The sequence below is a fragment of the Leiobunum rupestre genome, chromosome 5, assembly GCF_980474605.1.
Source record: "Leiobunum rupestre chromosome 5, qqLeiRupe1.1.hap1, whole genome shotgun sequence".
NCBI lineage: Eukaryota > Metazoa > Arthropoda > Arachnida > Opiliones > Sclerosomatidae > Leiobunum > Leiobunum rupestre.
In genome coordinates, this window is record NC_143388.1 from 34,100,206 (window position 1) to 34,122,956 (window position 22,751).

The following is a 22,751-nucleotide window of genomic DNA, read 5'->3' on the forward strand; positions in this document are numbered from 1 at the left end:
TAACTACTGATTTAAAAAAACCTGTTATTTTTTGGAAAGTTGTAAATTTATTAAGTGCAATTTTTAAACGAGAAATTTGGATGTATCGTTGTCAATGTTCCTTTAATGAAACCGTATTTCAGGATGTCATATTTCTAAAAAAAGTCCGCGCAATATTAAAAAGAGAATGTCGGAATAAGCAAAGAAAACTAAATATGGATATTCCGTCTGACGTTATCATGAATAATCTATTAAATATAGTTTTTCGGTAATTGCAATATTTATCATTATCAATGTCGAAATTATTTATTTTTTAACAATAGAGACATTTCCTCTTTTATTTTCGTACCCGCTATGATCACATAAAATTGTTATATTTGTATTGTATTGTTTTAGACATGTGAATAAAGATTTTATAAAAAAAAAAAGAAGAGCGGTGGACTGTAGAGGGCAACAGTAGTTGTAATCCATAGGCCGTTAGTTCAAATCCGGCTCGGCGGATATTTTTTGAGAAAAAATCTGACTTAACTCTATTTCAACTAAAATATTTCGTTGCATATGAACCGTCGATAGCTCAGTTGGTAGAGCGGTGGACTGTAGAGGGCAGCAGAAATTGGAATCCATAGGTCGCTGGTTCAAATCCGGCTCGACGGATATTTTTTGAGAAAAAAATCTTACTTAACTCTATTTCAACTAAAATATTTCATTGCATATGAACCGTCGATAGCTCAGTTGGTAGAGCGGTGGACTGTAGAGGGCAGCAGAAATTGAAATCCATAGGTCGCTGGTTCAAATCCGGCTCGACGGATATTTTGTATGAAAAAAATCTTACTTAACTCTATTTCAACTAAAATATTTTATTGCATATCAATCGTCGTTAGCTCAGTTGGTAGGGAGGTGGACTGTAGAGGGCAGCAGAAATTGGAATCCATAGGTCGCTGGTTTAAATCCGGCTCGACGGGTTTTTTATATGAAAAAAATCTTACTTAACTCTATTCCAAATAAAATATTTCATTGCATATCAACCGTCGATAGCTCAGTTGGTAGAGCGGTGGACTGTAGAGGGCAGCAGAAATTGGAATCCATAGGTCACTGGTTCAAATCCGGCTCGACGGATATTTTTTGAAAAAAAAATCTTACTTAACTCTATTCCAAATAAAATATTTCATTGCATATCAACCGTCGATAGCTCAGTTGGTAGAGCGGTGGACTGAAGAGGGCAGCAGAAATTGGAATCCATTGGTCGCTGGTTCAAATCCGGCTCGACGGATATTTTTTGAGAAAAAAATCTTACTTAACTCTATTCCAACTAAAATATTTCATTGCATATCAACCGTCGATATATCAGATGGTAGAGCGGTGGACTGTAGTGGGCAGCAGAAATTGGAATCCATAGGTCGCTGGTTTAAATCCGGCTCGACGGGTTTTTTATATGAAAAAAATCTTACTTAACTCTATTCCAAATAAAATATTTCATTGCATATCAACCGTCGATAGCTCAGTTGGTAGAGCGGTGGACTGTAGAGGGCAGCAGAAATTGGAATCCATAGGTCACTGGTTCAAATCCGGCTCGACGGATATTTTTTGAGAAAAAAATCTTACTTAACTCTATTCCAACTAAAATATTTCATTGCATATCAACCGTCGATATATCAGATGGTAGAGCGGTGGACTGTAGTGGGCAGCAGAAATTGGAATCCATAGGTCGCTGGTTTAAATCCGGCTCGACGGGTTTTTTATATGAAAAAAATCTTACTTAACTCTATTCCAAATAAAATATTTCATTGCATATCAACCGTCGATAGCTCAGTTGGTAGAGCGGTGGACTGTAGAGGGCAGCAGAAATTGGAATCCATAGGTCACTGGTTCAAATCCGGCTCGACGGATATTTTTTGAGAAAAAAATCTTACTTAACTCTATTCCAAATAAAATATTTCATTGCATATCAACCGTCGATAGCTCAGTTGGTAGAGCGGTGGACTGTAGAGGGCAGCAGAAATTGGAATCCATAGGTCGCTGGTTCAAATCCGGCTCGACGGATATTTTATATGAAAAAAATCTTACTTAACTCTATTCCAACTAAAATATTTCATTGCATATCAACCGTCGATAGCTCAGTTGGTAGAGCGGTGGACTGTAGAGGGCAGCAGAAATTGGAATCCATAGGTCGCTGGTTCAATTCCGGCTCGACGGATATGTTTTGAGAAAAAAATCTTACTTAACTCTATTTCAATCGCTGGTTCAAATCCAGCTCGACGGATATTTTTTGAGAAAAAAATCTTACTTAACTCTATTCCAAATAAAATATTTCATTGCATATCAACCGTCGATAGCTCAGTTGGTAGAGCGGTGGACTGTAGAGGGCAACAGTAGTTGTAATCCATAGGTCGCTGGTTCAAATCCGGCTCGACGGATATTTTTTGAGAAAAAAATCTTACTTAACTCTATTCCAACTAAAATATTTCATTGCATATCAACCGTCGATATATCAGATGGTAGAGCGGTGGACTGTAGTGGGCAGCAGAAATTGGAATCCATAGGTCGCTGGTTTAAATCCGGCTCGACGGGTTTTTTATATGAAAAAAATCTTACTTAACTCTATTCCAAATAAAATATTTCATTGCATATCAACCGTCGATAGCTCAGTTGGTAGAGCGGTGGACTGTAGAGGGCAGCAGAAATTGGAATCCATAGGTCACTGGTTCAAATCCGGCTCGACGGATATTTTTTGAGAAAAAAATCTTACTTAACTCTATTCCAACTAAAATATTTCATTGCATATCAACCGTCGATATATCAGATGGTAGAGCGGTGGACTGTAGTGGGCAGCAGAAATTGGAATCCATAGGTCGCTGGTTTAAATCCGGCTCGACGGGTTTTTTATATGAAAAAAATCTTACTTAACTCTATTCCAAATAAAATATTTCATTGCATATCAACCGTCGATAGCTCAGTTGGTAGAGCGGTGGACTGTAGAGGGCAGCAGAAATTGGAATCCATAGGTCACTGGTTCAAATCCGGCTCGACGGATATTTTTTGAGAAAAAAATCTTACTTAACTCTATTCCAAATAAAATATTTCATTGCATATCAACCGTCGATAGCTCAGTTGGTAGAGCGGTGGACTGTCGAGGGCAGCAGAAATTGGAATCCATAGGTCGCTGGTTCAAATCCGGCTCGACGGATATTTTATATGAAAAAAATCTTACTTAACTCTATTCCAACTAAAATATTTCATTGCATATCAACCGTCGATAGCTCAGTTGGTAGAGCGGTGGACTGTAGAGGGCAGCAGAAATTGGAATCCATAGGTCGCTGGTTCAATTCCGGCTCGACGGATATGTTTTGAGAAAAAAATCTTACTTAACTCTATTTCAATCGCTGGTTCAAATCCAGCTCGACGGATATTTTTTGAGAAAAAAATCTTACTTAACTCTATTCCAACTAAAATATTTCGTTGCATATCAACCGTCGATAGCTCAGATGGTAGAGCGGTGCACTGTAGTGGGCAGCAGAAATTGGAATCCATAGGTCGCTGGTTTAAATCCGGCTCGACGGATATTTTTTGAGAAAAAAATCTTATTTAACTCTATTCCAAATAAAATATTTCATTGCATGTCAACCGTCGATAGCTCAGTTGGTAGAGCGGTGGACTGTAGAGGGCAACAGTAGTTGTAATCCATAGGTCGCTGGTTCAAATCCGGCTCGACGGATATTTTTTGAGAAAAAAATCTTACTTAACTCTATTCCAACTAAAATATTTCATTGCATATCAACCGTCGATATATCAGATGGTAGAGCGGTGGACTGTAGTGGGCAGCAGAAATTGAAATCCATAGGTCGCTGGTTTAAATCCGGCTCGACGGGTTTTTTATATGAAAAAAATCTTACTTAACTCTATTCCAAATAAAATATTTCATTGCATATCAACCGTCGATAGCTCAGTTGGTAGAGCGGTGGACTGTAGAGGGCAGCAGAAATTGGAATCCATAGGTCGCTGGTTCAAATCCGGCTCGACGGACATTTTATATGAAAAACATCTAACTTCACTCTATTTCTACTAAAATATTTCATTGCATGTCAACCGTCGATAGCTCAGATGGTAGAGCGGTGGACTGTAGAGGGCAGCAGAAATTGGAATCCATAGGTCGCTGGTTGAAATCCAGCTCGACGGATATTTTTTGGGAAACAAATCTTACTTAACTCTATTCCAAATAAAATATTTCATTGCATATCAACCGTCGATAGCTCAGTTGGTAGAGCGGTGGACTGTAGAGGGCAGCAGAAATTGGAATCCATAGGTCGCTGGTTCAAATCCGGCTCGACGGATATTCTTTGAGAAAAAAATCTTACTTAACTCTATTTCAACTAAAATATTTTACTGCATATCAACCGTCGATAGCTCAGTTGGTAGAGCGGTGGACTGTAGAGGGCAGCAGAAATTGGAATCCATAGGTCGCTGGTTCAAATCCGGCTCGACGGATATTTTTTGAGAAAAAAATCTTACTTAACTCTATTCCAACTAAAATATTTCATTGCATATCAACCGTCGATAGCTCAGTCGGTAGAGCGGTGGACTGTAGAGGGCAACAGTAGTTGTAATCCATAGGTCGCTGGTTCAAATCCGGCTCAACGGATATTTTTTGAGAAACAAATCTTACTTAACTCTATTCCAACTAAAATATTTCATTGCATATCAACCGTCGATAGCTCAGTTGGTAGGGAGGTGGACTGTAGAGGGCTGCAGAAATTGAAATCCATAGGTCGCTGGTTCAAATACGGCTCGACGGATATTTTTTGAGAAAAAAATCTTACTTAACTCTATTCCAACTAAAATATTTCATTGCATATCAACCGTCGATATATCAGATGGTAGAGCGGTGGACTGTAGTGGGCAGCAGAAATTGAAATCCATAGGTCGCTGGTTTAAATCCGGCTCGACGGGTTTTTTATATGAAAAAAATCTTACTTAACTCTATTCCAAATAAAATATTTCATTGCATATCAACCGTCGATAGCTCAGTTGGTAGAGCGGTGGACTGTAGAGGGCAGCAGAAATTGGAATCCATAGGTCGCTGGTTCAAATCCGGCTCGACGGACATTTTATGTGAAAAACATCTAACTTCACTCTATTTCTACTAAAATATTTCATTGCATGTCAACCGTCGATAGCTCAGATGGTAGAGCGGTGGACTGTAGAGGGCAGCAGAAATTGGAATCCATAGGTCACTGGTTCAAATCCGGCTCGACGGATATTTTTTGGGAAACAAATCTTACTTAACTCTATTCCAAATAAAATATTTCATTGCATATCAACCGTCGATAGCTCAGTTGGTAGAGCGGTGGACTGTAGAGGGCAGCAGAAATTGGAATCCATAAGTCGCTGGTTCAAATCCGGCTCGACGGATATTCTTTGAGAAAAAAACTTACTTAACTCTATTTCAACTAAAATATTTTACTGCATATCAACCGTCGATAGCTCAGTTGGTAGAGCGGTGGACTGTAGAGGGCAGCAGAAATTGGAATCCATAGGTCGCTGGTTCAAATCCGGCTCGACGGATATTTAATATGAAAAAAATCTTACTTAACTCTATTCCAAATAAAATATTTCATTGCATATCAACCGTCGATAGCTCAGTTGGTAGGGAGGTGGACTGTAGAGGGCTGCAGAAATTGAAATCCATAGGTCGCTGGTTCAAATACGGCTCGACGGATATTTTTTGGGAAACAAATCTTACTTAACTCTATTCCAAATAAAATATTTTATTGCATATCAACCGTCGATAGCTCAGTTGGTAGAGCGGTGGACTGTAGAGGGCAGCAAAAATTGGAATCCATAGGTCGCTGGTTCAAATCCGGCTCGACGGATATTCTTTGAGAAAAAAATCTTACTTAACTCTATTTCAACTAAAATATTTTACTGCATATCAACCGTCGATAGCTCAGTTGGTAGAGCGGTGGACTGTAGAGGGCAGCAGAAATTGGAATCCATAGGTCGCTGGTTCAAATCCGGCTCGACGGATATTTTTTGAGAAAAAAATCTTACTTAACTCTATTTCAACTAAAATATTTCATTGCATGTCAACCGTCGATAGCTCAGTTGGTAGAGCGGTGGACTGTAGAGGGCAGCAGAAATTGGAATCCATAGGTCGCTGGTTCAAATCCGGCTCGACGGATATTTTATATGAAAAAAATCTTACTTAACTCTATTTCAATCGCTGGTTCAAATCCGGCTAGACGGATATTTTTTGAGAAAAAAATCTTACTTAACTCTATTTCAATCGCTGGTTCAAATCCGGCTCGACGGATATTTTTTGAGAAAAAAATCTTACTTAACTCTATTCCAACTAAAATATTTCGTTGCATATCAACCGTCGATAGCTCAGATGGTAGAGCGGTGCACTGTAGTGGGCAGCAGAAATTGGAATCCATAGGTCGCTGGTTCAAATCCGGCTCGACGGATATTCTTTGAGAAAAAAATCTTACTTAACTCTATTTCAACTAAAATATTTTACTGCATATCAACCGTCGATAGCTCAGTTGGTAGAGCGGTGGACTGTAGAGGGCAGCAGAAATTGGAATCCATAGGTCGCTGGTTCAAATCCGGCTCGACGGATATTTTTTGAGAAAAAAATCTTACTTAACTCTATTTCAACTAAAATATTTTATTGCATATCAACCGTCGTTAGCTCAGTTGGTAGGGCGGTGGACTGTAGAGGGCAGCAGAAATTGGAATCCATAGATCGCTGGTTCAAATCCGGCTCGACGGATATTTTTTGAGAAAAAAATCTTACTTAACTCTATTTCAACTAAAATATTTTATTGCATATCAACCGTCGATAGCTCAGATGGTAGAGCGGTGGACTGTAGAGGGCAGCAGAAATTGGAATCCATAGGTCGCTGGTTCAAATCCGGCTCGACGGATATTTTATATGAAAAAAATCTAACTTAACTCTATTTCAACTAAAATATTTTATTGCATATCAACCGTCGATAGCTCAGATGGTAGAGCGGTGGACTGTAGAGGGCAGCAGAAATTGGAATCCATAGGTCGCTGGTTCAAATCCGGCTCGACGGATATTTTATATGAAAAAAATCTAACTTCACTCTATTCCAACTAAAATATTTCATTGCATATCAACCGTCGATAGCTTAGTTGGTAGAGCGGTGGACTGTAGAGGGCAGCAGAAATTGGAATCCATAGGTCGCTGGTTCAAATCCGGCTCGACGGACATTTTATATGAAAAACATCTAACTTCACTCTATTTCTACTAAAATATTTCATTGCATGTCAACCGTCGATAGCTCAGTTGGTAGAGCGGTGGACTGTAGAGGGCAGCAGAAATTGGAATCCATAGGTCGCTGGTTCAAATCCGGCTCGACGGATATTTTTTGGGAAACAAATCTTACTTAACTCTATTTCAACTAAAATATTTTACTGCATATCAACCGTCGATAGCTCAGTTGGTAGAGCGGTGGACTGTTGAAAGGGAGCAGACGCATAGCAACGGGAACCCTTTGAACTTTCGTAGCAGAGCCAGAAGAAGAAGACAGCTTCTTACCGCCATCGCTTGACGACAGCGAATGCTTAGCATTCCGACGCGGATCAGACTTGACACCGGCATCGACGATGGAAGATTCACCACTACCGGCCCGGACCGGAGAACCTTGAGGAATAGCGACTGAGGCAGGATCGACGACCATCGCTTCACCGTCACCACCACCGCCCGACGCCGCTTCTAAATCGCGGGATGCCATCCGGGGCCATAGAGGACACTCCCGAACAACATGTCCCTGCTTCTGGCACTTAAAGCACTTGAAATCAGGACAATGGCGATAAATATGGTCAGGAGAATAACACTTATTACAAATTTTCAACTGAGAATCATGTCGGACAGCGTAAAACTTCTCTCGACCAACAGCATCGGCAACTCGTAAGCGATATGGTAATGATGACAGACTCTCAGGTAAGGTAACACGAACGGTACGAAGTCCGCAATAGAATGATGCCTTTTTATGCCAAACAAGCGGACCCTTGATTTCACAGCCAAGCGACGTTAATTTGGATAAAACGGCTTCATCAGTCACAAACTCAGGTAAGTCCGAAAAGGCGACAGTCACAGTCTTCGCAGAAACGCTTGAAATTTCATATATCTCACCATCAATATCCAAGCCCAAATCTATAACGCCCTCGACATCGGCCAAAGTCTTCAAGGTGAGAATGTAACCACCCTCATCACAGACAACTAAAGCAGAAGCACAATCCAGACCAAAGTTCGCAATCACCGCCGTAGACACAACTTCAAAACTTGGTAGATTTCGTTTAAAATCAATAAAAACCGATCTTTTGAATGCGTCCATCCTGGGTAGAAACACCCAGGAGGGATTACCAAATTAATAAATTAACAACTATTGAATTAAATGCACGAATAATAACCGAAAGAAAAATAAATTGGCAAAATACCCCGCTTAGGCTTAGCGCGACGAAAACACGGAGTGCAAAATCGAACGACCTGCACTCTCCAAAAGCTCGAACGCAACCTCCCGCGTCGTGTATTTTTTTTTTAATGATATAATTAAAAAAAAAAAAAAAAAAAAGAGCGGTGGACTGTAGAGGGCAGCAGAAATTGGAATCCATAGGTCGCTGGTTCAAATCCGGCTCGACGGATATTTAATATGAAAAAAATCTTACTTAACTCTATTCCAAATAAAATATTTCATTGCATATCAACCGTCGATAGCTCAGTTGGTAGAGCGGTGGACTGTAGAGGGCAGCAGAAATTGGAATCCATAGGTCGCTGGTTCAAATCCGGCTCGACGGATATTCTTTGAGAAAAAAATCTTACTTAAATCTATTTCAACTAAAATATTTTACTGCATATCAACCGTCGATAGCTCAGTTGGTAGAGCGGTGGACTGTAGAGGGCAGCAGAAATTGGAATCCATAGGTCGCTGGTTCAAATCCGGCTCGACGGATATTTTTTGAGAAAAAAATCTTACTTAACTCTATTTCAACTAAAATATTTTATTGCATAACAACCGTCGTTAGCTCAGTTGGTAGAGCGGTGGACTGTAGAGGGCAGCAGAAATTGGAATCCATAGATCGCTGGTTCAAATCCGGCTCGACGGACATTTGATATGAAAAACATCTAACTTCACTCTATTTCTACTAAAATATTTCATTGCATGTCAACCGTCGATAGCTCAGTTGGTAGAGCGGTGGACTGTAGAGGGCAGCAGAAATTGGAATCCATAGGTCGCTGGTTCAAATCCGGCTCGACGGATATTTTATATGAAAAAATCTAACTTCACTCTATTCCAACTAAAATATTTCATTGCATATCAACCGTCGATAGCTCAGTTGGTAGAGCGGTGGACTGTAGAGGGCAGCAGAAATTGGAATCCATAGGTCGCTGGTTCAAATCCGGCTCGACGGACATTTTATATGAAAAACATCTAACTTCACTCTATTTCTACTAAAATTTTTCATTGCATGTCAACCGCCGATAGCTCAGTTGGTAGAGCGGTGGACTGTAGAGGGCAGCAGAAATTGGAATCCATAGGTCGCTGGTTCAAATCCGGCTCGACGGATATTTTTTGGGAAACAAATCTTACTTAACTCTATTCCAAATAAAATATTTCATTGCATATCAACCGTCATTAGCTCAGTTGGTAGAGCGGTGGACTGTAGAGGGCAGCAGAAATTGGAATCCATAGGTCGCTGGTTCAAATCCGGCTCGACGGATATTCTTAGAGAAAAAAATCTTACTTAACTCTATTTCAACTAAAATATTTTACTGCATATCAACCGTCGATAGCTCAGTTGGTAGAGCGGTGGACTGTAGAGGGCAGCAGAAATTGGAATCCATAGGTCGCTGGTTCAAATCCGGCTCGACGGATATTTTTGAGAAAAAAATCTTACTTCACTCAATTTCAACTAAAATATTTTATTGCATATCAACCGTCGTTAGCTCAGTTGGTAGAGCGGTGGACTGTAGAGGGCAGCAGAAATTGGAATCCATAGGTCGCTGGTTCAAATCCGGCTCGACGGATATTTTATATGAAAAAAATCTAACTTCACTCTATTCCAACTAAAATATTTCATTGCATATCAACCGTCGATAGCTCAATTGGTAGAGCGGTGGACTGTAGAGGGCAGCAGAAATTGGAATCCATAGGTCGCTGGTTCAAATCCGGCTCGACGGATATTTTATATGAAAAAAATCTAACTTCACTCTATTCCAACTAAAATATTTCATTGCATATCAACCGTCGATAGCTTAGTTGGTAGAGCGGTGGACTGTAGAGGGCAGCAGAAATTGAAATCCATAGGTCGCTGGTTCAAATCCGGCTCGACGGATATTTTGTGAGAAAAAAATCTTACTTAACTCTATTTCAACTAAAATATTTTATTGCAAATCAACCGTCGTTAACTCAGTTGGTAGGGAGGTGGACTGTAGAGGGCAGCAGAAATTGAAATCCATAGGTCGCTGGTTCAAATCCGGCTCGACGGATATTTTATATGAAAAAATCTAACTTCACTCTATTCCAACTAAAATATTTCATTGCATATCAACCGTCGATAGCTCATTTGGTAGAGCGGTGGACTGTAGAGGGCAGCAGAAATTGGAATCCATAGGCCGTTAGTTCAAATCCGGCTAACTCTATTTCAACTAAAATATTTCATTGCATATCAACCGTCGATAACTCAGTTGGTGGAGCGGTGGACTGTAGAGGGCAGCAGAAATTGAAATCCATAGGTCGCTGGTTCAAATCCGGCTCGACGGATATTTTTTGAGAAAAAAATCTTACTTAACTCTATTCCAAATAAAATATTTAATTGCATATCAACCGTCGATAGCTCAGTTGGTAGAGCGGTGGACTGTAGAGGGCAACAGTAGTTGTAATCCATAGGCCGTTAGTTCAAATCCGGCTAACTCTATTTCAACTAAAATATTTCATTGCATATCAACCGTCGATAACTCAGTTGGTGGAGCGGTGGACTGTAGAGGGCAGCAGAAATTGAAATCCATAGGTCGCTGGTTCAAATCCGGCCCGACGGATATTTTGTGAGAAAAAAATCTTACTTAACTCTATTCCAACTAAAATATTTCATTGCATATGAACCGTCGATAACTCAGTTGGTAGAGCGGTGGACTGTAGAGGGCAGCAGAAATTGAAATCCATAGGTCGCTGGTTCAAATCCGGCTCGACGGATATTTTGTGAGAAAAAAATCTTACTTAACTCTATTTCAACTAAAATATTTTATTGCATATCAACCGTCGTTAGCTCAGTTGGTAGGGAGGTGGACTGTAGAGGGCAGCAGAAATTGAAATCCATAGGTCGCTGGTTCAAATCCGGCTCGACGGATATTTTGTGAGAAAAAAATCTTACTTAACTCTATTTCAACTAAAATATTTTATTGCATATCAACCGTCGTTAGCTCAGTTGGTAGGGAGGTGGACTGTAGAGGGCAGCAGAAATTGGAATCCATAGGTCGCTGGTTCAAATCCGGCTCGACGGATATTTTTTGAGAAAAAAATCTTACTTAACTCTATTTCAACTAAAATATTTTACTGCATATCAACCGTCGATAGCTCAGTTGGTAGAGCGGTGGACTGTAGAGGGCAGCAGAAATTGGAATCCATAGGTCGCTGGTTCAAATCCGGCTCGACGGATATTTTTTGAGAAAAAAATCTTACTTAACTCTATTTCAACCAAAATATTTTATTGCATATCAACCGTCGATAGCTCAGTTGGTAGGGCGGTGGACTGTAGAGGGCAGCAGAAATTGGAATCCATAGGTCGCTGGTTCAAATCCGGCTCGACGGATATTTTATATGAAAAAAATCTAACTTAACTCTATTCCAACTAAAATATTTCATTGCATATCAACCGTCGATAGCTCAGTTGCTAGAGCGGTGGATTGTAGAGGGCAACAGTAGTTGTAATCCATAGGCCGTTAGTTCAAATTAGGCTCGACGGATATTTTTTGAGAAAAAAATCTTACTTAACTCTATTCCAAATAAAATATTTCATTGCATATCAACCGTCGATAGCTCAGTTGGTAAAGCGGTGGACTGTAGAGGGCAGCAGAAATTGGAATCCATAGGTCGCTGGTTCAAATCCGGCTCGACGGATATTTTATATGAAAAAAATCTAACTTAACTCAATTCCAACTAAAATATTTCATTGCATATAAACCGTCGATAGCTCAGTTGGTAGAGCGGTGGACTTGAGAGGGCAACAGTAGTTGTAATCCATAGGTCGCTGGTTCAAATCCGGCTCGACGGATATTTTGTATGAAAAAAATCTAACTTAACTCTATTCCAACTAAAATATTTCATTGCATATCAACCGTCGATAGCTCAGTTGGTAGAGCGGTGGACTGTAAAGGGCAGCAGAAATTGGAATCCATAGGTCGGTGGTTCAAATCCGGCTCGACGGATATTTTTTGAGAAAAAAATCTTACTTAACTCTATTTCAATCGCTGGTTCAAATCCGGCTCGACGGATATTTTTTGAGAAAAAAAATCTTACTTAACTCTATTTCAACTAAAATATTTCATTGCATATCAACCGTCGATAGCTCAGTTGTTAGAGCGGTGGACTGTAGAGGGCAGCAGAAATTGAAATCCATAGGTCGCTGGTTCAAATCCGGCTCGACGGATATTTTTTGATAAAAAAATCTTACTTAACTCTATTCCAACTAAAATATTTCATTGCATATCAACCGTCGATATATCAGTTGGTAGAGCGGTGGACTGTAGTGGGCAGCAGAAATTGGAATCCATAGGTCGCTGGTTTAAATCCGGCTCGACGGATTTTTTATATGAAAAAAATCTTACTTAACTCTATTCCAAATAAAATATTTCATTGCATATCAACCGTCGATATATCAGATGGTAGAGCGGTGGACTGTAGTGGGCAGTAGAAATTGGAATCCATAGGTCGCTGGTTCAAATCCGGCTCGACGGATATTTTTTGAGAAAAAAATGTTACTTAACTCTATTCCAAATAAAATATTTAATTGCATATCAACCGTCGATAGCTCAGTTGGTAGAGCGGTGGACTGTAGAGGGCAGCAGAAATTGGAATCCATAGGTCGCTGGTTCAAATCCGGCTCGACGGATATTCTTTGAGAAAAAAATCTTACTTAACTCTATTTCAACTAAAATATTTCATTGCGTATCAACCGTCGATAGCTCAGTTGGTAGAGCGGTGGACTGTAGAGGGAAGCAGAAATTGGAATACATAGGTCGCTGGTTCAAATCCGGCTCGACGGATATTTTTTTGAGAAAAAAATGTTACTTAACTCTATTCCAAATAAAATATTTAATTGCATATCAACCGTCGATAGCTCAGTTGGTAGAGCGGTGGACTGTAGAGGGCAGCAGAAATTGGAATCCATAGGTCGCTGGTTCAAATCCGGCTCGACGGATATTCTTTGAGAAAAAAATCTTACTTAACTCTATTTCAACTAAAATATTTCATTGCATATCAACCGTCGATAGCTCAGTTGGTAGAGCGGTGGACTGTAGAGGGCAACAGTAGTTGTAATCCATAGGCCGTTAGTTCAAATCCGGCTAACTCTATTTCAACTAAAATATTTCATTGCATTTCAACCGTCGATAACTCAGTTGGTGGAGCGGTGGACTGTAGAGGGCAGCAGAAATTGGAATCCATAGGTCGCTGGTGGAGTTGCGTTCGAGCTTTTGGAGAGTGCAGGTCGTTCGATTTTGCGCTCCGTGTTTTCGTCGCTCTAAGCCTAAGCGGGGTATTTTACCAATTTATTTTTCTTTCGGTTATTATTCGTGCATTTAAATCTATAGTTGTTAATTTATTAATTTGGTAAGCCCTCCTGGGTGTTTCTACCCAGGATGGACGCATTCAAGAGATCGGTTTTTATTGATTTTAAACGAAATCTACCAAGTTTTGAAGTTGTGTCTACGGCGGTGATTGCGAACTTTGGTCTCGATTGTGCATCTGCTTTAGTTGTCTGTGATGAGGGTGGTTACATTCTCACCTTGAAGACTTTGGCCGATGTCGAGGGCGTTATTGATTCGGGCTTGGATATTGACGGTGAGATATATGAAATTTCAAGCGTTTCCGCGAAGACGGTGACTGTCGCCTTTTCGGACTTACCTGAGTTTGTGACTGATGAAGCCGTTTTATCCAAATTAACGTCGCTTGGCTGTGAAATCAAGGGTCCGCTTGTTTGGCATAGAAAGGCATCATTCTATTGCGGACTTCGTACCGTTCGTGTTACCTTACCTGAGAGTCTGTCATCATTACCATATCGTTTACGAGTTGCCGATGCTGTTGGTCGGGAGAAGTTTTACGCTGTCCGACATGATTCTCAGTTGAAAATATGTAATAAATGTTATTCTCCTGACCATATTTATCGCAATTGTCCGGATTTCAAGTGCTTCAAGTGCGAGAAGCAGGGTCATGTTGTTCGGGAGTGTCCACTTTGGCCGCGTATGGCGTCCCGCGACTCTGATACGGCGGCTGTCGGTGGTGCGGCCGGTGACGCGATGGTCGTTGATCCTGTCTCAGTCGCTATTCCTCAAGGTTCTTCGGTCCGGGCTGGTGGCGGTGAGTCTTCAGTCGTCGGCGCCGGTCTCAAGTCTGATCCGCGTCGGAGTGCTAAGCATTCGTTGTCGTCTAGTGATGGTGATTTCGGAAAGAAAATGTCTTCTTCTGGCTCTGCTCCGAAAGTAAAGAAAGTTCCCTCTAAAATGCCTCTGGTCCCTTTCGAGGGTCATCGCCGGCCTGATTGGTGGCCTAGGGAGGTTGTCTGGCCTCCATCTTCAGAGAATGAATATTACGCCCGGGTGTGTCGGTATCAGGGTCAGCCTGTTACCAGTCCTCTGTATAAGGACTTTGTGATCCCGGATGATTACGGTTTCAATGTATAAGTTACACATTAATGGTGATTGATTTTCTTAATGTTTTGCGGCCTTTTCTGTGTTCTGTCGGTTCTAAGCCTTTGCTTCCCGTTTTCAATAAGGAGTGTTTTTTCGTTAATTTATTTCTTCTTAATCGTCTTTAATGCTGTTTAATATCTACTAATGCCTATTTTTGTTCATGAATTATTTCTACAACATGTACTGCCTGATAGTGTTTGATACGTTGCTTTAATTTTTTTTATTTCTCGCTATTGTTTAATCAATATTATCTAATCGTTTTTCTTTCTTTATCGATGTTCATTTTCGCGACCGATTTATCAAATGTTACTTTGTATTTTTTTCCTTGTTCTATTATCTTGTTGCATTTCGCTTTTTGTACCATACACGCGTCGTGTATTTTTTTAATGATATAATTAAAAAAAAAAAAAAAAGGGCAGCAGAAATTGAAATCCATAGGTCGCTGGTTCAAATCCGGCTCGACGGATATTTTTTGAGAAAAAAATCTTACTTAACTCTATTCCAAATAAAATATTTAATTGCATATCAACCGTCGATAGCTCAGTTGGTAGAGCGGTGGACTGTAGAGGGCAACAGTAGTTGTAATCCATAGGCCGTTAGTTCAAATCCGGCTAACTCTATTTCAACTAAAATATTTCATTGCATATCAACCGTCGATAACTCAGTTGGTGGAGCGGTGGACTGTAGAGGGCAGCAGAAATTGAAATCCATAGGTCGCTGGTTCAAATCCGGCTCGACGGATATTTTGTGAGAAAAAAATCTTACTTAACTCTATTCCAACTAAAATATTTCATTGCATATGAACCGTCGATAACTCAGTTGGTAGAGCGGTGGACTGTAGAGGGCAGCAGAAATTGAAATCCATAGGTCGCTGGTTCAAATCCGGCTCGACGGATATTTTGTGAGAAAAAAATCTTACTTAACTCTATTTCAACTAAAATATTTTATTGCATATCAACCGTCGTTAGCTCAGTTGGTAGGGAGGTGGACTGTAGAGGGCAGCAGAAATTGAAATCCATAGGTCGCTGGTTCAAATCCGGCTCGACGGATATTTTGTGAGAAAAAAATCTTACTTAACTCTATTTCAACTAAAATATTTTATTGCATATCAACCGTCGTTAGCTCAGTTGGTAGGGAGGTGGACTGTAGAGGGCAGCAGAAATTGGAATCCATAGGTCGCTGGTTCAAATCCGGCTCGACGGATATTTTTTGAGAAAAAAATCTTACTTAACTCTATTTCAACTAAAATATTTCATTGCATATCAACCGTCGATAGCTCAGTTGGTAGAGCGGTGGACTGTAGAGGGCAACAGTAGTTGTAATCCATAGGCCGTTAGTTCAAATCCGGCTAACTCTATTTCAACTAAAATATTTCATTGCATATCAACCGTCGATAACTCAGTTGGTGGAGCGGTGGACTGTAGAGGGCAGCAGAAATTGAAATCCATAGGTCGCTGGTTCAAATCCGGCTCGACGGATATTTTTTGAGAAAAAAATCTTACTTAACTCTATTCCAAATAAAATATTTAATTGCATATCAACCGTCGATAGCTCAGTTGGTAGAGCGGTGGACTGTAGAGGGCAACAGTAGTTGTAATCCATAGGCCGTTAGTTCAAATCCGGCTAACTCTATTTCAACTAAAATATTTCATTGCATATCAACCGTCGATAACTCAGTTGGTGGAGCGGTGGACTGTAGAGGGCAGCAGAAATTGAAATCCATAGGTCGCTGGTTCAAATCCGGCTCGACGGATATTTTGTGAGAAAAAAATCTTACTTAACTCTATTCCAACTAAAATATTTCATTGCATATGAACCGTCGATAACTCAGTTGGTAGAGCGGTGGACTGTAGAGGGCAGCAGAAATTGAAATCCATAGGTCGCTGGTTCAAATCCGGCTCGACGGATATTTTGTGAGAAAAAAATCTTACTTAACTCTATTTCAACTAAAATATTTTATTGCATATCAATCGTCGTTAGCTCAGTTGGTAGGGAGGTGGACTGTAGAGGGCAGCAGAAATTGAAATCCATAGGTCGCTGGTTCAAATCCGGCTCGACGGATATTTTGTGAGAAAAAAATCTTACTTAACTCTATTTCAACTAAAATATTTTATTGCATATCAACCGTCGTTAGCTCAGTTGGTAGGGAGGTGGACTGTAGAGGGCAGCAGAAATTGGAATCCATAGGTCGCTGGTTCAAATCCGGCTCGACGGATATTTTTTGAGAAAAAAATCTTACTTAACTCTATTTCAACTAAAATATTTTACTGCATATCAACCGTCGATAGCTCAGTTGGTAGAGCGGTGGACTGTAGAGGGCAGCAGAAATTGGAATCCATAGGTCGCTGGTTCAAATCCGGCTCGACGGATATTTTTTGAGAAAAAAATCTTACTTAACTCTATTTCAACCAAAATATTTTATTGCATATCAACCGTCGATAGCTCAGTTGGTAGGGCGGTGGACTGTAGAGGGCAGCAGAAATTGGAATCCATAGGTCGCTGGTTCAAATCCGGCTCGACGGATATTTTATATGAAAAAAATCTAACTTAACTCTATTCCAACTAAAATATTTCATTGCATATCAACCGTCGATAGCTCAGTTGCTAGAGCGGTGGATTGTAGAGGGCAACAGTAGTTGTAATCCATAGGCCGTTAGTTCAAATTAGGCTCGACGGATATTTTTTGAGAAAAAAATCTTACTTAACTCTATTCCAAATAAAATATTTCATTGCATATCAACCGTCGATAGCTCAGTTGGTAAAGCGGTGGACTGTAGAGGGCAGCAGAAATTGGAATCCATAGGTCGCTGGTTGAAATCCGGCTCGACGGATATTTTATATGAAAAAAATCTAACTTAACTCAATTCCAACTAAAATATTTCATTGTATATCAACCGTCGATAGCTCAGTTGGTAGAGCGGTGGACTGTAGAGGGCAGCAGAAGTTGGAATCCATAGGTCGCTGGTTCAAAACCGGCTCGACGGATATTTTTTGAGAAAAAAATCTTACTTAACTCTATTTCAATCGCTGGTTCAAATCCGGCTCGACGGATATTTTTTGAGAAAAAAATCTAACTTAACTCAATTCCAACTAAAATATTTCATTGCATATCAACCGTCGATAGCTCAGTTGGTAGAGCGGTGGACTGTAGAGGGCAGCAGAAATTGGAATCCATAGGTCGCTGGTTCAAATCCGGCTCGACGGATATTTTTTGAGAAAAAAATTTTACTTAACTCTATTTCAATCGCTGGTTCAAATCCGGCTCGACGGATATTTTTTGAGAAAAAAATCTTACTTAACTCTATTTCAACTAAAATATTTCATTGCATATCAACCGTCGATAGCTCAGTTGGTAGAGCGGTGGACTGTGGAGGGCAGCAGAAATTAAATCCACAGGTCGCTGGTTCAAATCCGGCTCGACGGATATTTTTTGAGAAAAAAATCTTACTTAACTCTATTCCAACTAAAATATTTCATTGCATATCAACCGTCGATATATCAGATGGTAGAGCGGTGGACTGTAGTGGGCAGCAGAAATTGGAATCCATAGGTCGCTGGTTTAAATCCGGCTCGACGGATTTTTTATATGAAAAAAATCTTACTTAACTCTATTCCAACTAAAATATTTCATTGCATATCAACCGTCGATAGCTCAGTTGGTAGAGCGGTGGACTGTAGAGGGCAGCAGAAATTGGAATCCATAGGTCGCTGGTTCAAATCCGGCTCGACGGATATTTTTTGAGAAAAAAATCTTACTTAACTCTATTCCAAATAAAATATTTCATTGCATATCAACCGTCGATAGCTCAGTTGGTAGAGCGGTGGACTGTAGTGGGCAGCAGAAATTGGAATCCATAGGTCGCTGGTTCAAATCCGGCTCGACGGATATTTTTTGAGAAATAAATCTTACTTAACTCTATTCCAAATAAAATATTTCATTGTATATCAACCGTCGATAGCTCAGTTGGTAGAGCGGTGGACTGTAGAGGGCAGCAGAAGTTGGAATCCATAGGTCGCTGGTTCAAATCCGGCTCGACGGATATTCTTTGAGAAAAAAATCTTACTTAACTCTATTTCAACTAAAATATTTTACTGCATATCAACCGTCGATAGCTCAGTTGGTAGAGCGGTGGACTGTAGAGGGCAGCAGAAATTGGAATCCATAGGTCGCTGGTTCAAATCCGGCTCGACGGATATTTTTTGAGAAAAAAATCTTACTTAACTCTATTTCAACTAAAATATTTTATTGCATATCAACCGTCGTTAGCTCAGTTGGTAGGGCGGTGGACTGTAGAGGGCAGCAGAAATTGGAATCCATAGATCGCTGGTTCAAATCCGGCTCGACGGATATTTTTTGAGAAAAAAATCTTACTTAACTCTATTTCAACTAAAATATTTTATTGCATATCAACCGTCGATAGCTCAGATGGTAGAGCGGTGGACTGTAGAGGGCAGCAGAAATTGGAATCCATAGGTCGCTGGTTCAAATCCGGCTCGACGGATATTTTATATGAAAAAAATCTAACTTAACTCTATTTCAACTAAAATATTTTAATGCATATCAACCGTCGATAGCTCAGATGGTAGAGCGGTGGACTGTAGAGGGCAGCAGAAATTGGAATCCATAGGTCGCTGGTTCAAATCCGGCTCGACGGATATTTAATATGAAAAAAATCTTACTTAACTCTATTCCAAATAAAATATTTCATTGCATATCAACCGTCGATAGCTCAGTTGGTAGAGCGGTGGACTGTAGAGGGCAGCAGAAATTGGAATCCATAGGTCGCTGGTTCAAATCCGGCTCGACGGATATTTTTTGAGAAAAAAATCTTACTTAACTCTATTTCAACTAAAATATTTTACTGCATATCAACCGTCGATAGCTCAGTTGGTAGAGCGGTGGACTGTAGAGGGCAGCAGCAATTGGAATCCATAGGTCGCTGGTTCAAATACGGCTCGACGGATATTTAATATGAAAAAAATCTTACTTAACTCTATTTCTACTAAAATATTTCATTGCATGTCAACCGTCGATAGCTCAGTTGGTAGAGCGGTGGACTGTAGAGGGCAGCAGAAATTGGAATCCATAGGTCGCTGGTTAAAATCCGGCTCGACGGATATTTTTTGGGAAACAAATCTTACTTAACTCTATTCCAAATAAAATATTTCATTGCATATCAACCGTCGATAGCTCAGTTGGTAGAGCGGTGGACTGTAGAGGGCAGCAGAAATTGAAATCCATAGGTCGCTGGTTCAAATCCGGCTCGACGGATATTTTGTGAGAAAAAAATCTTACTTAACTCTATTTCAACTAAAATATTTTATTGCAAATCAACCGTCGTTAACTCAGTTGGTAGGGAGGTGGACTGTAGAGGGCAGCAGAAATTGAAATCCATAGGTCGCTGGTTCAAATCCGGCTCGACGGACATTTTATATGAAAAACATCTAACTTCACTCTATTTCAACTAAAATTTTTCATTGCATGTCAACCGTCGATAGCTCAGTTGGTAGAGCGGTGGACTGTATAGGGCAGCAGAAATTGGAATCCATAGGTCGCTGGTTCAAATCCGGCTCGACGGATATTTTATATGAAAAAATCTAACTTCACTCTATTCCAACTAAAATATTTCATTGCATATCAACCGTCGATAGCTCAGTTGGTAGAGCGGTGGACTGTAGAGGGCAGCAGAAATTAGAATCCATAGGTCGCTGGTTCAAATCCGGCTCGACGGACATTTTATATGAAAAACATCTAACTTCACTCTATTTCTACTAAAATTTTTCATTGCATGTCAACCGTCGATAGCTCAGTTGGTAGAGCGGTGGACTGTAGAGGGCAGCAGAAATTGGAATCCATAGGTCGCTGGTTCAAATCCGGCTCGACGGATATTTTTTGGGAAACAAATCTTACTTAACTCTATTCCAAATAAAATATTTCATTGCATATCAACCGTCATTAGCTCAGTTGGTAGAGCGGTGGACTGTAGAGGGCAGCAGAAATTGGAATCCATAGGTCGCTGGTTCAAATCCGGCTCGACGGATATTCTTTGAGAAAAAAATCTTACTTAACTCTATTTCAACTAAAATATTTTACTGCATATCAACCGTCGATAGCTCAGTTGGTAGAGCGGTGGACTGTAGAGGGCAGCAGAAATTGGAATCAATAGGTCGCTGGTTCAAATCCGGCTCGACGGATATTTTTGAGAAAAAAATCTTACTTCACTCAATTTCAACTAAAATATTTTATTGCATATCAACCGTCGTTAGCTCAGTTGGTAGAGCGGTGGACTGTAGAGGGCAGCAGAAATTGGAATCCATAGGTCGCTGGTTCAAATCCGGCTCGACGGATATTTTATATGAAAAAAATCTAACTTCACTCTATTCCAACTAAAATATTTCATTGCATATCAACCGTCGATAGCTCAGTTGGTAGAGCGGTGGACTGTAGAGGGCAGCAGAAATTGAAATCCATAGGTCGCTGGTTCAAATCCGGCTCGACGGATATTTTGTGAGAAAAAAATCTTACTTAACTCTATTTCAACTAAAATATTTTATTGCAAATCAACCGTCGTTAACTCAGTTGGTAGGGAGGTGGACTGTAGAGGGCAGCAGAAATTGAAATCCATAGGTCGCTGGTTCAAATCCGGCTCGACGGATATTTTGTGAGAAAAAAATCTTACTTAACTCTATTTCAACTAAAATATTTCATTGCATATCAACCGTCGTTAGCTCAGTTGGTAGGGAGGTGGACTGTAGAGGGCAGCAGAAATTGGAATCCGTAGGTCGCTGGTTCAAATCCGGCTCGACGGATATTTTTTGAGAAAAAAATCTTACTTAACTCTATTTCAAATAAAATATTTCATTGCATATCAACCGTCGATAACTCAGTTGGTGGAGCGGTGGACTGTAGAGGGCAGCAGAAATTAGAATCCATAGGTCGCTGGTTCAAATCCGGCTCGACGGATATTTTTTGAGAAAAAAATCTTACTTAACTCTATTTCAACCAAAATATTTTATTACATATCAACCGTCGATAGCTCAGTTGGTAGGGCGGTGGACTGTAGAGGGCAGCAGAAATTGGATTCCATAGGTCGCTGGTTCAAATCCGGCTCGACGGATATTTTATATGAAAAAAATCTATTTTAACTCTATTCCAACTAAAATATTTCATTGCATATCAACCGTCGATAGCTCAGGTGGTAGAGCGGTGGACTGTAGAGGGCAACAGTAGTTGTAATCCATAGGTCGCTGGTTCAAATCCGGCTCGACGGACATTTTATATGAAAAACATCTAACTTCACTCTATTTCTACTAAAATTTTTCATTGCATGTCAACCGTCGATAGCTCAGTTGGTAGAGCGGTGGACTGTAGAGGGCAGCAGAAATTGGAATCCATAGGTCGCTGGTTCAAATCCGGCTCGACGGATATTTTTTGGGAAACAAATCTTACTTAACTCTATTCCAAATAAAATATTTCATTGCATATCAACCGTCATTAGCTCAGTTGGTAGAGCGGTGGACTGTAGAGGGCAGCAGAAATTGGAATCCATAGGTCGCTGGTTCAAATCCGGCTCGACGGATATTCTTTGAGAAAAAAATCTTACTTAACTCTATTTCAACTAAAATATTTTACTGCATATCAACCGTCGATAGCTCAGTTGGTAGAGCGGTGGACTGTAGAGGGCAGCAGAAATTGGAATCAATAGGTCGCTGGTTCAAATCCGGCTCGACGGATAATTTTGAGAAAAAAATCTTACTTCACTCAATTTCAACTAAAATATTTTATTGCATATCAACCGTCGTTAGCTCAGTTGGTAGAGCGGTGGACTGTAGAGGGCAGCAG

The 22,751-nt window shown here is 40.2% G+C and overlaps 62 non-coding genes and 1 pseudogene across 63 annotated transcripts in view; 62 read left to right on the plus strand and 1 right to left on the minus strand.

The window, feature by feature from the left end:
* LOC149944249 (uncharacterized) overlaps positions 1 to 22,751 on the minus strand; it is a 102,988-nt pseudogene that overhangs the window by 8,870 nt on the left and 71,367 nt on the right. The gene's annotated exons all lie outside the window — the stretch shown is intronic.
* Positions 543 to 633, plus strand: TRNAY-GUA (transfer RNA tyrosine (anticodon GUA)). The gene is given in 2 exon segments: positions 543 to 579; positions 598 to 633. It is a non-coding gene; the product is annotated as a tRNA-Tyr (tRNA).
* TRNAY-GUA (transfer RNA tyrosine (anticodon GUA)) lies at positions 697 to 787 on the plus strand. The gene is given in 2 exon segments: positions 697 to 733; positions 752 to 787. It is a non-coding gene; the product is annotated as a tRNA-Tyr (tRNA).
* On the plus strand, positions 1,005 to 1,095 carry TRNAY-GUA (transfer RNA tyrosine (anticodon GUA)). Its single transcript is given in 2 exon segments — positions 1,005 to 1,041; positions 1,060 to 1,095. It is a non-coding gene; the product is annotated as a tRNA-Tyr (tRNA).
* On the plus strand, positions 1,467 to 1,557 carry TRNAY-GUA (transfer RNA tyrosine (anticodon GUA)). The gene is given in 2 exon segments: positions 1,467 to 1,503; positions 1,522 to 1,557. It is a non-coding gene; the product is annotated as a tRNA-Tyr (tRNA).
* On the plus strand, positions 1,775 to 1,865 carry TRNAY-GUA (transfer RNA tyrosine (anticodon GUA)). The gene is given in 2 exon segments: positions 1,775 to 1,811; positions 1,830 to 1,865. It is a non-coding gene; the product is annotated as a tRNA-Tyr (tRNA).
* On the plus strand, positions 1,929 to 2,019 carry TRNAY-GUA (transfer RNA tyrosine (anticodon GUA)). The gene is given in 2 exon segments: positions 1,929 to 1,965; positions 1,984 to 2,019. It is a non-coding gene; the product is annotated as a tRNA-Tyr (tRNA).
* On the plus strand, positions 2,083 to 2,173 carry TRNAY-GUA (transfer RNA tyrosine (anticodon GUA)). The gene is given in 2 exon segments: positions 2,083 to 2,119; positions 2,138 to 2,173. It is a non-coding gene; the product is annotated as a tRNA-Tyr (tRNA).
* On the plus strand, positions 2,303 to 2,393 carry TRNAY-GUA (transfer RNA tyrosine (anticodon GUA)). The gene is given in 2 exon segments: positions 2,303 to 2,339; positions 2,358 to 2,393. It is a non-coding gene; the product is annotated as a tRNA-Tyr (tRNA).
* Positions 2,611 to 2,701, plus strand: TRNAY-GUA (transfer RNA tyrosine (anticodon GUA)). The gene is given in 2 exon segments: positions 2,611 to 2,647; positions 2,666 to 2,701. It is a non-coding gene; the product is annotated as a tRNA-Tyr (tRNA).
* TRNAY-GUA (transfer RNA tyrosine (anticodon GUA)) lies at positions 2,919 to 3,009 on the plus strand. Its single transcript is given in 2 exon segments — positions 2,919 to 2,955; positions 2,974 to 3,009. It is a non-coding gene; the product is annotated as a tRNA-Tyr (tRNA).
* TRNAD-GUC (transfer RNA aspartic acid (anticodon GUC)) lies at positions 3,073 to 3,163 on the plus strand. Its single transcript is given in 2 exon segments — positions 3,073 to 3,109; positions 3,128 to 3,163. It is a non-coding gene; the product is annotated as a tRNA-Asp (tRNA).
* TRNAY-GUA (transfer RNA tyrosine (anticodon GUA)) lies at positions 3,227 to 3,317 on the plus strand. Its single transcript is given in 2 exon segments — positions 3,227 to 3,263; positions 3,282 to 3,317. It is a non-coding gene; the product is annotated as a tRNA-Tyr (tRNA).
* TRNAY-GUA (transfer RNA tyrosine (anticodon GUA)) lies at positions 3,601 to 3,691 on the plus strand. The gene is given in 2 exon segments: positions 3,601 to 3,637; positions 3,656 to 3,691. It is a non-coding gene; the product is annotated as a tRNA-Tyr (tRNA).
* TRNAY-GUA (transfer RNA tyrosine (anticodon GUA)) lies at positions 3,909 to 3,999 on the plus strand. The gene is given in 2 exon segments: positions 3,909 to 3,945; positions 3,964 to 3,999. It is a non-coding gene; the product is annotated as a tRNA-Tyr (tRNA).
* Positions 4,217 to 4,307, plus strand: TRNAY-GUA (transfer RNA tyrosine (anticodon GUA)). Its single transcript is given in 2 exon segments — positions 4,217 to 4,253; positions 4,272 to 4,307. It is a non-coding gene; the product is annotated as a tRNA-Tyr (tRNA).
* On the plus strand, positions 4,371 to 4,461 carry TRNAY-GUA (transfer RNA tyrosine (anticodon GUA)). The gene is given in 2 exon segments: positions 4,371 to 4,407; positions 4,426 to 4,461. It is a non-coding gene; the product is annotated as a tRNA-Tyr (tRNA).
* TRNAY-GUA (transfer RNA tyrosine (anticodon GUA)) lies at positions 4,987 to 5,077 on the plus strand. The gene is given in 2 exon segments: positions 4,987 to 5,023; positions 5,042 to 5,077. It is a non-coding gene; the product is annotated as a tRNA-Tyr (tRNA).
* On the plus strand, positions 5,295 to 5,385 carry TRNAY-GUA (transfer RNA tyrosine (anticodon GUA)). Its single transcript is given in 2 exon segments — positions 5,295 to 5,331; positions 5,350 to 5,385. It is a non-coding gene; the product is annotated as a tRNA-Tyr (tRNA).
* TRNAY-GUA (transfer RNA tyrosine (anticodon GUA)) lies at positions 5,448 to 5,538 on the plus strand. The gene is given in 2 exon segments: positions 5,448 to 5,484; positions 5,503 to 5,538. It is a non-coding gene; the product is annotated as a tRNA-Tyr (tRNA).
* Positions 5,756 to 5,846, plus strand: TRNAY-GUA (transfer RNA tyrosine (anticodon GUA)). Its single transcript is given in 2 exon segments — positions 5,756 to 5,792; positions 5,811 to 5,846. It is a non-coding gene; the product is annotated as a tRNA-Tyr (tRNA).
* On the plus strand, positions 5,910 to 6,000 carry TRNAY-GUA (transfer RNA tyrosine (anticodon GUA)). Its single transcript is given in 2 exon segments — positions 5,910 to 5,946; positions 5,965 to 6,000. It is a non-coding gene; the product is annotated as a tRNA-Tyr (tRNA).
* Positions 6,064 to 6,154, plus strand: TRNAY-GUA (transfer RNA tyrosine (anticodon GUA)). Its single transcript is given in 2 exon segments — positions 6,064 to 6,100; positions 6,119 to 6,154. It is a non-coding gene; the product is annotated as a tRNA-Tyr (tRNA).
* TRNAY-GUA (transfer RNA tyrosine (anticodon GUA)) lies at positions 6,504 to 6,594 on the plus strand. The gene is given in 2 exon segments: positions 6,504 to 6,540; positions 6,559 to 6,594. It is a non-coding gene; the product is annotated as a tRNA-Tyr (tRNA).
* TRNAY-GUA (transfer RNA tyrosine (anticodon GUA)) lies at positions 6,812 to 6,902 on the plus strand. The gene is given in 2 exon segments: positions 6,812 to 6,848; positions 6,867 to 6,902. It is a non-coding gene; the product is annotated as a tRNA-Tyr (tRNA).
* TRNAY-GUA (transfer RNA tyrosine (anticodon GUA)) lies at positions 6,966 to 7,056 on the plus strand. Its single transcript is given in 2 exon segments — positions 6,966 to 7,002; positions 7,021 to 7,056. It is a non-coding gene; the product is annotated as a tRNA-Tyr (tRNA).
* On the plus strand, positions 7,120 to 7,210 carry TRNAY-GUA (transfer RNA tyrosine (anticodon GUA)). The gene is given in 2 exon segments: positions 7,120 to 7,156; positions 7,175 to 7,210. It is a non-coding gene; the product is annotated as a tRNA-Tyr (tRNA).
* On the plus strand, positions 7,274 to 7,364 carry TRNAY-GUA (transfer RNA tyrosine (anticodon GUA)). The gene is given in 2 exon segments: positions 7,274 to 7,310; positions 7,329 to 7,364. It is a non-coding gene; the product is annotated as a tRNA-Tyr (tRNA).
* TRNAY-GUA (transfer RNA tyrosine (anticodon GUA)) lies at positions 8,710 to 8,800 on the plus strand. Its single transcript is given in 2 exon segments — positions 8,710 to 8,746; positions 8,765 to 8,800. It is a non-coding gene; the product is annotated as a tRNA-Tyr (tRNA).
* TRNAY-GUA (transfer RNA tyrosine (anticodon GUA)) lies at positions 8,864 to 8,954 on the plus strand. Its single transcript is given in 2 exon segments — positions 8,864 to 8,900; positions 8,919 to 8,954. It is a non-coding gene; the product is annotated as a tRNA-Tyr (tRNA).
* TRNAY-GUA (transfer RNA tyrosine (anticodon GUA)) lies at positions 9,172 to 9,262 on the plus strand. The gene is given in 2 exon segments: positions 9,172 to 9,208; positions 9,227 to 9,262. It is a non-coding gene; the product is annotated as a tRNA-Tyr (tRNA).
* TRNAY-GUA (transfer RNA tyrosine (anticodon GUA)) lies at positions 9,325 to 9,415 on the plus strand. Its single transcript is given in 2 exon segments — positions 9,325 to 9,361; positions 9,380 to 9,415. It is a non-coding gene; the product is annotated as a tRNA-Tyr (tRNA).
* TRNAY-GUA (transfer RNA tyrosine (anticodon GUA)) lies at positions 9,479 to 9,569 on the plus strand. The gene is given in 2 exon segments: positions 9,479 to 9,515; positions 9,534 to 9,569. It is a non-coding gene; the product is annotated as a tRNA-Tyr (tRNA).
* On the plus strand, positions 9,787 to 9,877 carry TRNAY-GUA (transfer RNA tyrosine (anticodon GUA)). The gene is given in 2 exon segments: positions 9,787 to 9,823; positions 9,842 to 9,877. It is a non-coding gene; the product is annotated as a tRNA-Tyr (tRNA).
* Positions 10,094 to 10,184, plus strand: TRNAY-GUA (transfer RNA tyrosine (anticodon GUA)). The gene is given in 2 exon segments: positions 10,094 to 10,130; positions 10,149 to 10,184. It is a non-coding gene; the product is annotated as a tRNA-Tyr (tRNA).
* On the plus strand, positions 10,248 to 10,338 carry TRNAY-GUA (transfer RNA tyrosine (anticodon GUA)). The gene is given in 2 exon segments: positions 10,248 to 10,284; positions 10,303 to 10,338. It is a non-coding gene; the product is annotated as a tRNA-Tyr (tRNA).
* On the plus strand, positions 11,567 to 11,657 carry TRNAY-GUA (transfer RNA tyrosine (anticodon GUA)). Its single transcript is given in 2 exon segments — positions 11,567 to 11,603; positions 11,622 to 11,657. It is a non-coding gene; the product is annotated as a tRNA-Tyr (tRNA).
* TRNAY-GUA (transfer RNA tyrosine (anticodon GUA)) lies at positions 11,721 to 11,811 on the plus strand. Its single transcript is given in 2 exon segments — positions 11,721 to 11,757; positions 11,776 to 11,811. It is a non-coding gene; the product is annotated as a tRNA-Tyr (tRNA).
* TRNAY-GUA (transfer RNA tyrosine (anticodon GUA)) lies at positions 12,029 to 12,119 on the plus strand. Its single transcript is given in 2 exon segments — positions 12,029 to 12,065; positions 12,084 to 12,119. It is a non-coding gene; the product is annotated as a tRNA-Tyr (tRNA).
* TRNAS-UGA (transfer RNA serine (anticodon UGA)) lies at positions 12,183 to 12,273 on the plus strand. Its single transcript is given in 2 exon segments — positions 12,183 to 12,219; positions 12,238 to 12,273. It is a non-coding gene; the product is annotated as a tRNA-Ser (tRNA).
* On the plus strand, positions 13,020 to 13,110 carry TRNAY-GUA (transfer RNA tyrosine (anticodon GUA)). Its single transcript is given in 2 exon segments — positions 13,020 to 13,056; positions 13,075 to 13,110. It is a non-coding gene; the product is annotated as a tRNA-Tyr (tRNA).
* Positions 13,329 to 13,419, plus strand: TRNAY-GUA (transfer RNA tyrosine (anticodon GUA)). Its single transcript is given in 2 exon segments — positions 13,329 to 13,365; positions 13,384 to 13,419. It is a non-coding gene; the product is annotated as a tRNA-Tyr (tRNA).
* On the plus strand, positions 17,187 to 17,277 carry TRNAY-GUA (transfer RNA tyrosine (anticodon GUA)). The gene is given in 2 exon segments: positions 17,187 to 17,223; positions 17,242 to 17,277. It is a non-coding gene; the product is annotated as a tRNA-Tyr (tRNA).
* On the plus strand, positions 17,341 to 17,431 carry TRNAY-GUA (transfer RNA tyrosine (anticodon GUA)). Its single transcript is given in 2 exon segments — positions 17,341 to 17,377; positions 17,396 to 17,431. It is a non-coding gene; the product is annotated as a tRNA-Tyr (tRNA).
* Positions 17,803 to 17,893, plus strand: TRNAY-GUA (transfer RNA tyrosine (anticodon GUA)). Its single transcript is given in 2 exon segments — positions 17,803 to 17,839; positions 17,858 to 17,893. It is a non-coding gene; the product is annotated as a tRNA-Tyr (tRNA).
* TRNAY-GUA (transfer RNA tyrosine (anticodon GUA)) lies at positions 18,023 to 18,113 on the plus strand. Its single transcript is given in 2 exon segments — positions 18,023 to 18,059; positions 18,078 to 18,113. It is a non-coding gene; the product is annotated as a tRNA-Tyr (tRNA).
* On the plus strand, positions 18,243 to 18,332 carry TRNAH-GUG (transfer RNA histidin (anticodon GUG)). Its single transcript is given in 2 exon segments — positions 18,243 to 18,279; positions 18,297 to 18,332. It is a non-coding gene; the product is annotated as a tRNA-His (tRNA).
* Positions 18,550 to 18,640, plus strand: TRNAY-GUA (transfer RNA tyrosine (anticodon GUA)). Its single transcript is given in 2 exon segments — positions 18,550 to 18,586; positions 18,605 to 18,640. It is a non-coding gene; the product is annotated as a tRNA-Tyr (tRNA).
* Positions 18,704 to 18,794, plus strand: TRNAY-GUA (transfer RNA tyrosine (anticodon GUA)). Its single transcript is given in 2 exon segments — positions 18,704 to 18,740; positions 18,759 to 18,794. It is a non-coding gene; the product is annotated as a tRNA-Tyr (tRNA).
* On the plus strand, positions 18,858 to 18,948 carry TRNAY-GUA (transfer RNA tyrosine (anticodon GUA)). Its single transcript is given in 2 exon segments — positions 18,858 to 18,894; positions 18,913 to 18,948. It is a non-coding gene; the product is annotated as a tRNA-Tyr (tRNA).
* Positions 19,012 to 19,102, plus strand: TRNAY-GUA (transfer RNA tyrosine (anticodon GUA)). The gene is given in 2 exon segments: positions 19,012 to 19,048; positions 19,067 to 19,102. It is a non-coding gene; the product is annotated as a tRNA-Tyr (tRNA).
* TRNAY-GUA (transfer RNA tyrosine (anticodon GUA)) lies at positions 19,320 to 19,410 on the plus strand. The gene is given in 2 exon segments: positions 19,320 to 19,356; positions 19,375 to 19,410. It is a non-coding gene; the product is annotated as a tRNA-Tyr (tRNA).
* TRNAY-GUA (transfer RNA tyrosine (anticodon GUA)) lies at positions 19,474 to 19,564 on the plus strand. Its single transcript is given in 2 exon segments — positions 19,474 to 19,510; positions 19,529 to 19,564. It is a non-coding gene; the product is annotated as a tRNA-Tyr (tRNA).
* TRNAY-GUA (transfer RNA tyrosine (anticodon GUA)) lies at positions 19,628 to 19,718 on the plus strand. Its single transcript is given in 2 exon segments — positions 19,628 to 19,664; positions 19,683 to 19,718. It is a non-coding gene; the product is annotated as a tRNA-Tyr (tRNA).
* TRNAY-GUA (transfer RNA tyrosine (anticodon GUA)) lies at positions 19,936 to 20,026 on the plus strand. Its single transcript is given in 2 exon segments — positions 19,936 to 19,972; positions 19,991 to 20,026. It is a non-coding gene; the product is annotated as a tRNA-Tyr (tRNA).
* On the plus strand, positions 20,090 to 20,180 carry TRNAY-GUA (transfer RNA tyrosine (anticodon GUA)). Its single transcript is given in 2 exon segments — positions 20,090 to 20,126; positions 20,145 to 20,180. It is a non-coding gene; the product is annotated as a tRNA-Tyr (tRNA).
* On the plus strand, positions 20,398 to 20,488 carry TRNAY-GUA (transfer RNA tyrosine (anticodon GUA)). The gene is given in 2 exon segments: positions 20,398 to 20,434; positions 20,453 to 20,488. It is a non-coding gene; the product is annotated as a tRNA-Tyr (tRNA).
* On the plus strand, positions 20,551 to 20,641 carry TRNAY-GUA (transfer RNA tyrosine (anticodon GUA)). The gene is given in 2 exon segments: positions 20,551 to 20,587; positions 20,606 to 20,641. It is a non-coding gene; the product is annotated as a tRNA-Tyr (tRNA).
* TRNAY-GUA (transfer RNA tyrosine (anticodon GUA)) lies at positions 20,705 to 20,795 on the plus strand. The gene is given in 2 exon segments: positions 20,705 to 20,741; positions 20,760 to 20,795. It is a non-coding gene; the product is annotated as a tRNA-Tyr (tRNA).
* On the plus strand, positions 21,320 to 21,410 carry TRNAY-GUA (transfer RNA tyrosine (anticodon GUA)). The gene is given in 2 exon segments: positions 21,320 to 21,356; positions 21,375 to 21,410. It is a non-coding gene; the product is annotated as a tRNA-Tyr (tRNA).
* Positions 21,936 to 22,026, plus strand: TRNAY-GUA (transfer RNA tyrosine (anticodon GUA)). The gene is given in 2 exon segments: positions 21,936 to 21,972; positions 21,991 to 22,026. It is a non-coding gene; the product is annotated as a tRNA-Tyr (tRNA).
* TRNAY-GUA (transfer RNA tyrosine (anticodon GUA)) lies at positions 22,090 to 22,180 on the plus strand. Its single transcript is given in 2 exon segments — positions 22,090 to 22,126; positions 22,145 to 22,180. It is a non-coding gene; the product is annotated as a tRNA-Tyr (tRNA).
* TRNAY-GUA (transfer RNA tyrosine (anticodon GUA)) lies at positions 22,244 to 22,334 on the plus strand. Its single transcript is given in 2 exon segments — positions 22,244 to 22,280; positions 22,299 to 22,334. It is a non-coding gene; the product is annotated as a tRNA-Tyr (tRNA).